Raw genomic sequence first — 11,932 nt, 5'->3', positions numbered from 1 at the left:
AACAACAGGCCAAAGAGAGAAAGCATTGACATCCATCCCTACAGAGGAAAGACTGGCATGAAGCTTCCTATTTTCATTTCCTCTCATTGTCCTAGAAGAAATCATTGGAGACAACACAAAATAATCCCCCAGCTCTCAACAACAACTTCTCAAGGTAGGACTAGATCATTCCTTCTCTTCCAAGATGAAAGTACAAGGTGTTCCCTTGAAAACAGTATATATTCTTTGTACATGAATGTGATGAGAATAAATAACTTGCAAGGGTACTTGGGGGCACTGTGGTTCAGTGATAGTAAGGGTTCTAAGTAGGGAAGTTGTGGGGAAAACAGGAAGTTAAGCTGAGACCATTACCCCAAGAGGCTTTACTTTGAGGGGAACATTTGTTTTGTTTCATTTTCTTTTGGCAGTACTGGGTCTTGCTAGGCCTTGTGCTAGTTAGAAGGCATTCTACAACTTGAGCACTCCAGCCCTTGAGAAATACTTTCTTTTGGTTTCCGTGTGTGGGTGGGGGGGGCGGGAGTTCTTAGCTTTTTTGGGTCAACGCTGGCGCTTGATTAGCCAATTCAGATACAAGGAAACCTGAATAGCTAACAAATATGTGAAGAGATGCTCATCCTCACTCAGTATTAATTAAAATGTGTGTGTGTTTCTATGTTGGAAAGAGAGATAGAAGGAGAGAGAGAAGGACAGAAAGGGGGGAGAGAGAGAGACAGACAGAGAGAGAGGAAGAGGGAGGGAGAGGGGAGAGAGAGAGAGGAGAGAGAAAAACTTATTTCGATTTAACTGACCAAAGTTGGTTGAGGAAGAAAGTGCCTTGGGAGTAAGAATGAAACTGAATACTGACTCTGGAAAAAACGTCTGGCAGAATTTAGTTAAAATTTAGTTAAAAAACATATGCAAGGGAGTAAACCTATCAAATGATGATGAAGAGATTATAGAATTTTTGCCACACGTCTTTTTTTTTGGTCGTGGGGCCTGATCTCTGGGTCTGGGCACTGTCCCTCAGCTCTTCAGCTCAAGGCTAGCGCTCTACCACTTGAGCCACAGCGCCACTTCCAGCTTTTTTTTTCTTTTTGCTTATGTGGTGTTGAGGAGTCGAACCCAGGGCCTCAGGCATGCAAGGCAAGCACTTTACCACTGAGCCACCTTCCCAGCCCTTGCCACAGGTCTCTAAGACATATATGGGATATTTATGACATGGGTATTTATAGATGGCAGTGGGGAGCTGAAGTCACTTGAGAAGCCATCATGAGGACCAACGAATGGGTTAGAGAATTTTGATGTATGTTCAAACAAGTATGATGCCCAATTGGAATCAATGTGCTAGAGAAGCATATATACTTAGTGACACAGATGTAGAAAATATACCACAAAGAATGAGAACTGTATCACAATACCATCATTTAAAATTGAAAACCCACCAAATATATAGTGTGGTTTTATAGACAAATCCAGGCATATGTAGAAATTCCATGATGGCAGATTTCTCTGGAGGGGAGGAGAAGGGGATGAGAAAAGAAAGAGGGGTAAGATAAAGTACCACGAGAGAAGGATATTTCAATGATACAGACCATCCTCAAAAAGGGCATGACTAACGTGGTTCCCTGTATTTGAGTTATGTCTCCTGCTACCCACCACCAGATACATCTCCCATCATCAATTAATGCCCAAATATTTTATCTATGTAACTATGTAGAAACTGATGCAGCTAGATTAACATTTATCTTCTTCAACATAAAAGACATAAAATAATCTTAGTCATCTTTCCATACCTACAAGCTTATCATTTAGATCATAAAGTATCTCTTGCGTCAAGAACTGATCATCAAATAAATCTCCAACTGCTCACAATGACACAGCAGTGACATATTATAAATGTCATAAATAACATAGAATAGTTTGAGTTAGCCTGAGTTTTACAACAGTATACCTTCTCTGACTTTAAATAAACTCCTTCAATTGTAGTGATTTCATATACAGTAATTTGGAACATTATTGTTGCATTGGTTGGATTTTCTTTTTTTTTTTTTGTGAGGCTTGAACTCTGGGCTTGAGCGCTGTCCCTGCGCTCTTCAGCTCAAGGCGAGCACTCTACAGCTTGAGCCACAGTGCCACTTCCGGTTTTCTAGTGATTTATTGGAGATAAGAGTCTCATGAACTTTCCTTCCCAGGTTGGCTTCGAACTACGATCCTCAGATCTCAGCCTCCTGAGTAGCATTGGTTGGAAAGACCAATGACTGACATCTCTGAAAGATCATGACAGAACATGTCTGCTTTTCTAGAAAAATTTTCCATGGTCAAAAAAAGATATTGTAGTTAATGATGACTTATGTTTGTTAAATTTATGAAAACATGTATTTCATGAAAGTAGTTAACCTCAATGTCCACATTGATCATTAATATACATGGTGTTCCAATAATTCCTAAAACACAAATGGAATTTTTATACCTCTCTACTACTAAGCCACATTCTTAGCCTGAAAACGATACTTTTTAAGGCAATGTAGATGAATGCCCCCAAAGCCCCAGGACTGCAGTTCTAACTCTGCAGTTATAAGGGAGAACCTACAATAATTTACTCCTATTAGTTTCCCTCCTTTCCTTCATCCTTCTTACTTATCCATCAACTTATGGATTGGCTGTGTCAGATACTTTAACCAAAGAGATGTGAGGGAACATAGATTTGCCAGGTCTGAGCAGGAACGTGAATGTGATCATATGCCATCCTTGGATCAAGAGAACATCATTATCCTGGAGAGGGGCTGCCCTTTTAGTATGCATTCCACAACAGAAACATGTGGAATGATACGAGCTGAATAGATCCCGAGGGCCTTCAGCCAAACGCCGATGAAACACGCAGGAAACAAACACCAACAAAAACCTACAAAGAAACAGACCCCAACTCTTTCTTCTTGTAAATCCCTAAGATCTAGAGATTGTTATAAACTAAAACAAAGTGAAAAAATTACTGACTTAATAATAGACAAAAATTGCCATCTAGTCTATCCATGTAAATCGGGAATAATTCTTAGTCTGGCTTGGTAGTACATGTCTGTAATACCAGCTACTCTGGAATCGTAGGTAGGAGGATTGCAGTTTGTGGCTCGTCTCAGTAAAACAGCACAAGATCCTATCTAAAAAATAACAAAAGCAAAAAGGTCTCAAGTGATAGAGTAGCTTCTTAACAAGTGCAAGTCTTTGAGTTTCGAATCCAATATCTCAAAAAATGTTTTTTTATAAAAGAATTTTCAACTAGTCCGTCCCCCAGCTAAGCTCATTGCTCAGTCATCCACCACTGAGGACGCTATGGTGGCCCCAGGCTCTCTGGGACTGAGTGCAAGTACAGCAGGACTGGTCTCTGGAGAGGGAGCTGAGCCCCATCTTCCTAGATGCGATGAGGATCCCGGTAGAGCCCCCAGCATTTGGAAGTTCACCATCCTCCAGTACTGAAAAGAGAGGCTGAAAACTTAAGCCTCCAGACTCAGAAAATTAGTCACACAAGAGGTAAAGGTGATCTCAAGGCAATTTACTTCTGCACAGAAGGGTGCATAGCCACTCTACCCAGAGTTAAGCAGGCTCAGTGAGTGGGCCACCTCACTTGATTTTTATCCTAACACAAGGAATAGTGCTCTCCCCATTAGGAGCTGGGCTCACATGCTCTTGACTATCAAGGGGATGATTTAAGGAAGCTAGAAAATGTTCTCTTGATGCAAAAGTTCCCACCCAAAAGTGGCCTGCTTTTTTAGCCTTTTAACTAAGGACTCAAAGCCTTGATAAGGCTGGCTGGTTATAAACAACACTGCTGATAGTTACAGGTTAAAGTCCAGAAGCAAATAATTTCATGAAATAGAAGTACCAGGAAATATCAGTACAAAATGGCAAATGGTTACAAAATGAAGACACTTTAGTTTGACAGAAAAGACTGCTTTTTCTCATAATAGCAACAGAAAGAAGCAGATTAACAAATGCTCTCTAGCTCAAGGAATATGTAACCTCATTTAACAAAGCTTAGGAGATCCTATTCCTGTTAGTCAAACAACCATAAATGATACAGAAAACCAGGATTAGTGCAATATTATTGTATGCAAAATATACTTGCAGATTTTTTATTGTATTTTCTAGTTTCTACTCAAAAGTGCACCAAGAACATGCAGTTCTAGAATCAGTTATTTAGTCATCCTTTTATTAGGAGTGAGGAGAACTAATGGGATGCCTAGGCCTGCCCAGAATGTAGTCAGTATACAGGTCTACCGGGGGAAGATGGGGAGGCTGCAGTTGGGTCAGTATCGGAGAAAAGAGAACAAACATTTTGACTATTAGAAGCCACCTGGCAACTTTTCAATCCTGATCCAATCCTGGAGTGGAATCCCAAGAGAAAGCCTTGTGGATGTAATGCCCTCTCTTATGGAAACAGGGTACACTAGGGGTGCAAGAGGAGCAGTAGCTAGGAAATGGATCCTGAATTGGATCCAGGTGGGAGAACAGGTTTACCACCAGGATCAGGAATTTTTCAGGAAGGGTTGGGGAAGTTGTGGAACTGGGAAAGTCAGGAAGACTAGATAGTGAATACATGGGAGGCAACTTCTAACATGAAAACAGGAGACCAAGTTGTAAAATGATGCAGTGATACAGTATCCTTGCTGCCTGTTACTCAACACTTGAGCTCTGCTCCCCAACCCCCCACCCCGAGAGTCTGCAGCAGAAGAGAATCTAGTGCTAGAGATCATGGTCATACAGTCTCTAGTATAACTGTGAAGCTGGAGCTGGTCCTGCTCTGGCCTCCATGTGGGCAGGATGGATTGCAGAGGGATAGCAGGGAGCAGCTCTCGTGGTGACTCCACCCATTCTGCCTGGATCACAAGGGTCTTGCCACGCCCCCTCTGTTCATGTTTCTCGCTGACCAATGGGAGACGAGAATTGGGGCCACACCCACGTTCCATGTTGCCTAGTACCACTGGCATTCTGCTCTACTGGCTCACACCACTACTAGCAGTTGCGGGAGGTGGAGGTGCTGCGTGGCGATTGACAAAAATCAAGCTGATTTTGGAGATCTGGAGATCGGAGATCTTGTTGGAAGTAGATAGTTGGTGGTAATTGCAAAGATAGAGGTAATGTCACAGAGCCTGGGAATGTGCTGGGGGGAGGAGGAGGAAGGCCTCCCCAATCCTGGGATGGCTGAGCAAACAAGACAAGAAAAATTAGCTTCAGGGTATGATGGGCCACTGGGAGTGGTCCAGGAAGCAGAGTAAAGTTGGATGATGTGGTGGCTGTGGCAGCTTTCACGATGAATTCTTTTGGAGGCATTTTTTATCTCATTAGATGAGTATTCTCTTTAATGATAAGGAAACCCGGAAAATAAAGGCAAAGGATGGCAAAGTAGAAAAGCACTCTTCTGTGATGGAGCCTTTGTTTCAGGAAAGGTCAAGTTAGCCTTTAAGCAACCTGAGAAGAGGCTAGAACACCAAGGAATTAGAGCTGAATTTATAGGTTAAAATGAACTTTTCAATGACAAGAGTAATAGTCACAATTTAAATCTAGTGAACAAACTAGCCCTACCTGGAGAACTGACTCAGAGCAGAAGTTATGATTTTGAATTTATGCAAGTTGAAAAGCCATATGAGTCATACATTGGTGCCGATGTTCACCTGAGGTATTGGGTGATGATAGAAGACTGACAGACATGGTGAAAAAGTATGGTCTTACTGTTCAACAGCTTGCCACCTATCTGATGTTAACAACTCTATTAAGATGGAAATGGGTGTTTAAGTTTGTTTAAATATAGTTTGACTATAAAAAATCAAAAAGTATTATTTAAAAGATGCAATTGTTGGGAAAACTTACTTCTTATTAGTAGGAATAAAAATACAACACACGAAATTACAACTGATCAAAAAAAGAGAACACAGGAATAAGACCCAGCACCATCATAGAAACAGAAACAATTGCCAAAATTGAAATAAATGGATGGTGCACCAATTGCAGATGAATCTATTCCAATGAGATTGTTTTTTAGCAAGATGACCCAACTTCAACAATGAGAGATGTGAATAGAAAATTTTCAGTAAGATAATTTTTTTAATCTAGTGCTTGTTGATGAGAAAGACAGAAGGTACTTCAAGCAACAGGAAATTTTATGGAGAAAAACTTCTGAAAAACAGAAAACAGAACAAACTTTTCATCAGTGATTTGAATCCCCAGAATTACAGGCATCTGCTGAACAGCCTGAAATGAGAACTGAATAGGAGGAAACAAGAATGACAAACTGTAACTCAAGTTCATCAGGTTCAAGATGGTTGCCGCTTGTAGCAGGAAATTCCATATATGATAATCTCCCTCTTATCTTCCCTGCATTTATTTTATAGTGTAACTAAATGTTCTTCATGTATTTTATACATTTTAAAAAGTGTTTTCTTTGAAACACTAGAGATTTCTTAAGCTTCTTTTTTAAAAAACACCATGAGCACTCATATATGTAGAAACATATAGACATATAGTCAGTATAGACATTTAAGAATTTTCATGTGAGTAGACTGGTATTTATATCTTTGCTTTCTTTCTGAATGTGTCTCCTTTTTCCTACTGATTACTTCATTCTCTTTATGCAAAAAATTATTTTGTGTCCAAGTAGAATTAGGAAATCTGAGTGGCTCTTATATCCTACAGTTATGAAAACATGCCTTCTCAATATTTTTTTGAGAATTATATTTTTACATATGCATTCCAGACATGTGTATGGCGTGTTTCACTGTAGGTGTTTTCTGGGCCTACTGCTGCATGCTTCTTGCATTTTATCTCTTTTGGAGTCTTCTGCAGTATGAATATTAATTTTTTGCCAAGGGATTATGTGGTACGTCATTATGACATACTTTCCTCCATATTAATGAGCCATTTGCTACTATCTAGCAATACCATATGTGTTGTAATGTGGAGATGACATATGTTAGCATGTTAGAACTTATTAAACCTATGTAATTTTTCCATAAATTCTTTAAAATGTATATTTTAATTTAAGAAATATTTTTGCTATGGGTAAGTAAATACCATTTTCTCAACTTTACAAATTTATTCAGTTTTCAGTAGAAAGCCTGGGAAAACCAGGACTCAGCAAGTCCTGTAATATATATGTAGTTATCTAGACCTGGACAATTTTATGTGTATATCTGGATCTTTGGCTAGTTCAAAGTCACATATAAACTTTGCCCTGCCTATTTGTCTTTTAACACTACATTCATTTGTTCAATATAGAGAAGAGTGGGCTGGAAATGTGGCTTAGTCATAAAGTGCTTGCCTAGCAGGCATGAAGCTCTGGGTTCGATTCCTCAGTACTACAGAAACAGAAAAGGCCAGTAGTGGTGGTAGAGTGCTAGCCTTGAGTAAAAAGAAGCTAAGGGACAGTGCCCAGGCCCTGAGTTCAAGCCCAGGAGAAGATTGCTATCCTGCCTTCATATGCATGGGGTCTGGTGGCAAATACAATACATGTGGACTGTGGGAGCCCAGATGAGGCTGCTATGTAGAAACTACTTTCAATGAACAAAGTTCATTGGTTTAAATATACTTCAGGGCAAGTTGTCAGTTAAACTTACGAGAAAGCTAAATAACACAAGTAGTTTACTATTCTACTACTATGGAACTTGGATAAAATAAGTCAGTGACCAACTTCTTTACAGGCCCAAGTTTTCACCTGCCATGTGCTGGAGCATCTATGAATGGTAGTGTGTTATCTATCAAGTAAGTGGCTCTTCAGAGTTTCAGAATTCTATAATGTCAAATATTTTCATGGTCACTTGCACATAGTAATCTAGAAAATATTCAGAGAGTTTTGAAAGCCAATCGTATGTAACCAGCCTTGAATTGTGCCACCATGATGTATAATAAAGAATCTGAAACAGAAAAACAAACAGCTGCAGACAAGAAACTCCTGCAAGAATTCGTTTCTGCTGAGGAATTGTCCTGGTGGAGCCATCAAAGCCAACAAAAAGAATAAAATTAAAAAGGGAGGTAACCCCAAGACAGACATTGCTGGGGACTGTAAATCAGCCAAGGGTGCGGCCAAAGACCATGTTGACTCTGAGCCTCCCCCTGGGTCCCTCCCTGCCAGTGTCCTTTCCACTGACATTGGAATCAGTAACAACATGTCACAAGTCTACTTCCATTTTCCAGTGGAGCTCTACCCTGAGATAGCAACCAGCAGGTTCAAAAGGAAATGGAGGAGTGAACAGGCACAGCTGGAGAGCAAGAGAACATGAAGGAGTTAGTGACAAAACTCAGGTTGGAGAGAGACAAGTTTGCAGAAGACTTGATGGTGGAGAGCTCCATGTGGAAGGACAAGGTCAAACAGCTCTTGGAGCAGATGAGCCAACTGAGGAGAAAGAACAAGGGGTGAGGCAAGTTTTGGAACTAGAGACTAACCTTGTAGAACTGAGAAGGCAGCTGGTAGAGCTGCTGCCCTGGTAGCTGCCTGTAGGGCCATCTCAGGCTGAGCTGCAGCTACAGAATGAGCCGTAGAACCTGGAGCAACAACTTCCAATCCAGATACAGGAAAACCAGAGCTCAGTCCCCAGAACCTTGAGCAGCAGGAGCAGCTGTGGAAATGGAGTCTGAGAAATGGAGTCAGCATGCTGAGGATCTGCACAAGATCCTTAAGACAATAGAAAGAGGGACCTGTGGCCATGAAATGCAAACTTGTACACAACCAAGAGCTGAAAGATCAGCTGCGGGATGGCTTCCATAGATTGAGCAAAAGAGAAGGAAGAGCTTATCAGCATCCTGCACACAGAACAGAAAGTGAAGAAGCATCTGTAGGAGAAGCTGGAGCAGCTAGAGGAAAAGTTAGGAGAAATGAAAGATGGCTGAGTTAAAAAGCCACGCAGCTCAGAATCTGTAAGAGCAGCATGACTAGAATCTGATCGAGTTGCAGGAGCTAAGAGCTACTTGTGGCCAGCACATGGCCTCCACGGAGCAGCTGACCTCAGAGAAGGAAGCCCTTGCTTCCTGCTAAAGCAGACCCACCTGCTAGACCAGATGAAGTAGGTGGAGAGCAAATTGGAGGCCTATATTTGGTCAGTCAAAAGTTACAGGACACTCTGAAGTGCCTGGAAGCAACCAGACACTAGAATGGCTGCAGGCCCAGCTGAACTTCCTGGATTTCCCTAGGTCAAAGAGTGAGCAAAGAAGAAGAAAAGGGCGAGGAAGTGACTCCTCTTGATGTGACTGTCCCAGAGGACACAGACAACCCACAAACCATGTGAGATTTTTTTTTAACCTCAAAGCACTATCCATTGCTGAATCAAAGAAGATGAAATGCTGCCAGCAGCTGCAGAAGCTGCAGGCTTGCTGTGGTTTCCTGGCTAATCTGGCAGCCCAGTGCCAGATAAAGCTGGAGTGCCAGGCTCTTGTCCCTAAGCACTGGAACCATGGCAAGGTGCCCAAGCTGAAAATCTGCTTCATCCACAACCTGCCTGACAAGGTGGAATACCAGAATCAAGCAAATGAACTCCAACATTGATGTGTAGCCCACTGTCAGAATGCATGACTCCATTGAGTAGTCTATTGTATTCTGTGCCGAACAGATGACAGTCATGGGTGAGCTGTATCAGGAGAAAGATGAGCATGTCAGCCAGCTGGCCCAGGAGAAGAGGGAGAAGGAAGAGGAGCTGCAGGAGTGCCTGTTGCACCTTGCAGGTAAAGGCACAGAGTGCCAGGACAAGATGCTGGCAGCTGCCTAGACTCTTCCTGCTGAGGCCACCTCAGACCCGTGGGGCCCCATGGAGATAGCAGTTATGGATGGAGACGGAGCAAGGTTTTGAAGAGGTTAAAGCTTGAACACAACATGGAGGGGGTAGGGTGCCTTGCCCCTTGCAGGCTCCACTACAGAGCAGATTGTGCCACCACAACCCAATATCCAGTATCTGCAAGAGCTTGAGGGCCTGAGCAATGACCCCTGCTTGCCATTCTTCTATGAGCTGGAGATAATTATTATGTGAAGACCTGGCCACTTCCACCTGGAGAAGTGGGGCTCCTGTCCTCTAAAATGTACTTTTGGACAGTTGGATAGTGTTCTCTCAGGCCTAATTATAATGGGGTGTGGCACGGGGAGGGATAACGGTAGGCCAGACAGAGCAGAGGCTTCTGGGAGGTGGCCCAAACTCTAGGGACATCTAACAGTCCATTGGTTCCCAGGGAAGAGGCCCAGGTGAAGGTTACTACAAAGAGTAAATTCTTTACCAAAGAAGGTGGGCATAGTTTTATATTACTATTTTATAGTAGGGATAGTAATTATTTTACAGCCTAATTTAATACTATATCTGTTTCATAGCATCGTTTACTAATACTTAATTTTGTAACATTAATTTTACATAGTACATTTATATTACTGTATTGTATAAGTTATATTGATCATTTCATGTTATAGGTTGGCACAGTCATTGTATGGTCATTTGCATTTTTGAAAATGTATTGACCTCTGTACCAGCAATAGTGAATTTTCTTGTTTGTACATTAAAATGATATAATGGGGATGTTGAGATAAGAAAATAATAACTGGAAAACAAAAAAAATATGAGTAGAACTATTGGAAGTGTGCTGAAATTGGACAATATGTACCAAAGAGTATGGAAATGTAATACAAAAATAAGAATATAAAATATCTACAGACTATTATAGATCTCAATAATTTTTCAGTGAAATATACTGAAATGGTATTAGATATTATTTTTATATAATATAAAATAAAAAATTAATGCTAAATAAAAATGAACAAATAATATAAAAATGCTGAATAAAATATTAACATTCAAAAAATTAATAAAAAATTAAAAAGACTTTCTTCCCCTAAGAAGTATTATCTGGCTACATTTTTCTCTCAACCTGCTTTTCACTACATCACTATTTTGAGATATCTTAATATATTTATGTATATAGGTACATAATATGATGTGTATATATGCATATTACAAAAATCCTAGTACTTTACAGACTGAACTAAAATTGAAAAATACTCAATGATTTGTTGACATGGTCCCAAGTATTATACATAAAAACATATATATTTAACTTTTGCAGAGCATCATTTTATTTGTGGCTACCAGGAGATTTGGATAGATTAGGTGACTTTGTAGAAGTCAGAGCAGTTACTTATCTAACTAAGTCTTATTTTTCTACTGTCCACAGAAATTTAAAGCCTGCATTTACTTGCCTATGGTGAGACAGAGCCATGTACTTTTATGATGAGGCAGCAGGCAAGAAAACTTTGAACGAATACAGGTCACTGCTAAATAGCATGAATGCTCCCCACTAAATGGCTTGGTCCACAGCAGGATTACCTTGGTATCTTCAGTGGCTTACTGCCCAAGATATACTCATCATTTCTAAGGTGAAGACACCACTTGTAAAGGTCAGAACTCCAGTTTAATAAGCGGACGAGTGCTCAGGTCTTTGTTAGGAAAAGAAAGAGACTCTGGAGTTGTTGGGTTTTTTTTTTCACGTTCTAAAAGATAAAGTATCTTGCAGAATTGATTGCCTTTGTAAAGAGAGGAAATGAGAAATGCCACTCACTACAGCTCAGAAGCTGATCCTCAGGTCCATTTGTTGTCAATTTGTCTCTAGCAAGTTATGAAACACACAGTGACCCCAATGTCCTAAGACTAGTTTAAGAAGCTGGAGAAGCAAATCTGAACAAGAGTTGTTCTAAGAGACAAGTCTCACAGCACTAAATACAGGTCATCAAGGAACAGATTTTTCAGAATTTCCTGCTTTTGTCCTGAATCCTGAGGAATATTGGTTAAAGCTTTCTAGCTACTCTCAATGGACAAACAATAGAAACTAGAAAACATAGAGGGTTTAATTTTTTCAGAAGGAGTGTCAATGGAAATTCTTTTTTTGAAAGAATGACATTGTTGTCACATTGTAAAATAGCCACTGGATACGCGAGTAT

At 40.5% G+C, this 11,932-nt stretch overlaps 1 pseudogene; it reads left to right on the top strand.

Annotated features, from left to right (window-relative positions):
* The first annotated feature begins 5,319 nt into the window (after nt 1-5,319).
* On the top strand, nt 5,320-6,185 carry LOC105983882 (annotated as a pseudogene).
* The last annotated feature ends 5,747 nt before the right edge of the window (nt 6,186-11,932 follow it).

Source organism: Dipodomys ordii, unplaced genomic scaffold (genome assembly GCF_000151885.1).
Source record: "Dipodomys ordii isolate 6190 unplaced genomic scaffold, Dord_2.0 Scaffold2, whole genome shotgun sequence".
NCBI classification, from domain to species: Eukaryota; Metazoa; Chordata; class Mammalia; order Rodentia; family Heteromyidae; genus Dipodomys; species Dipodomys ordii.
The sequence above is the reverse complement of the archived record's forward strand: the minus strand, read 5'-3'. Positions and strand labels throughout refer to the sequence as shown.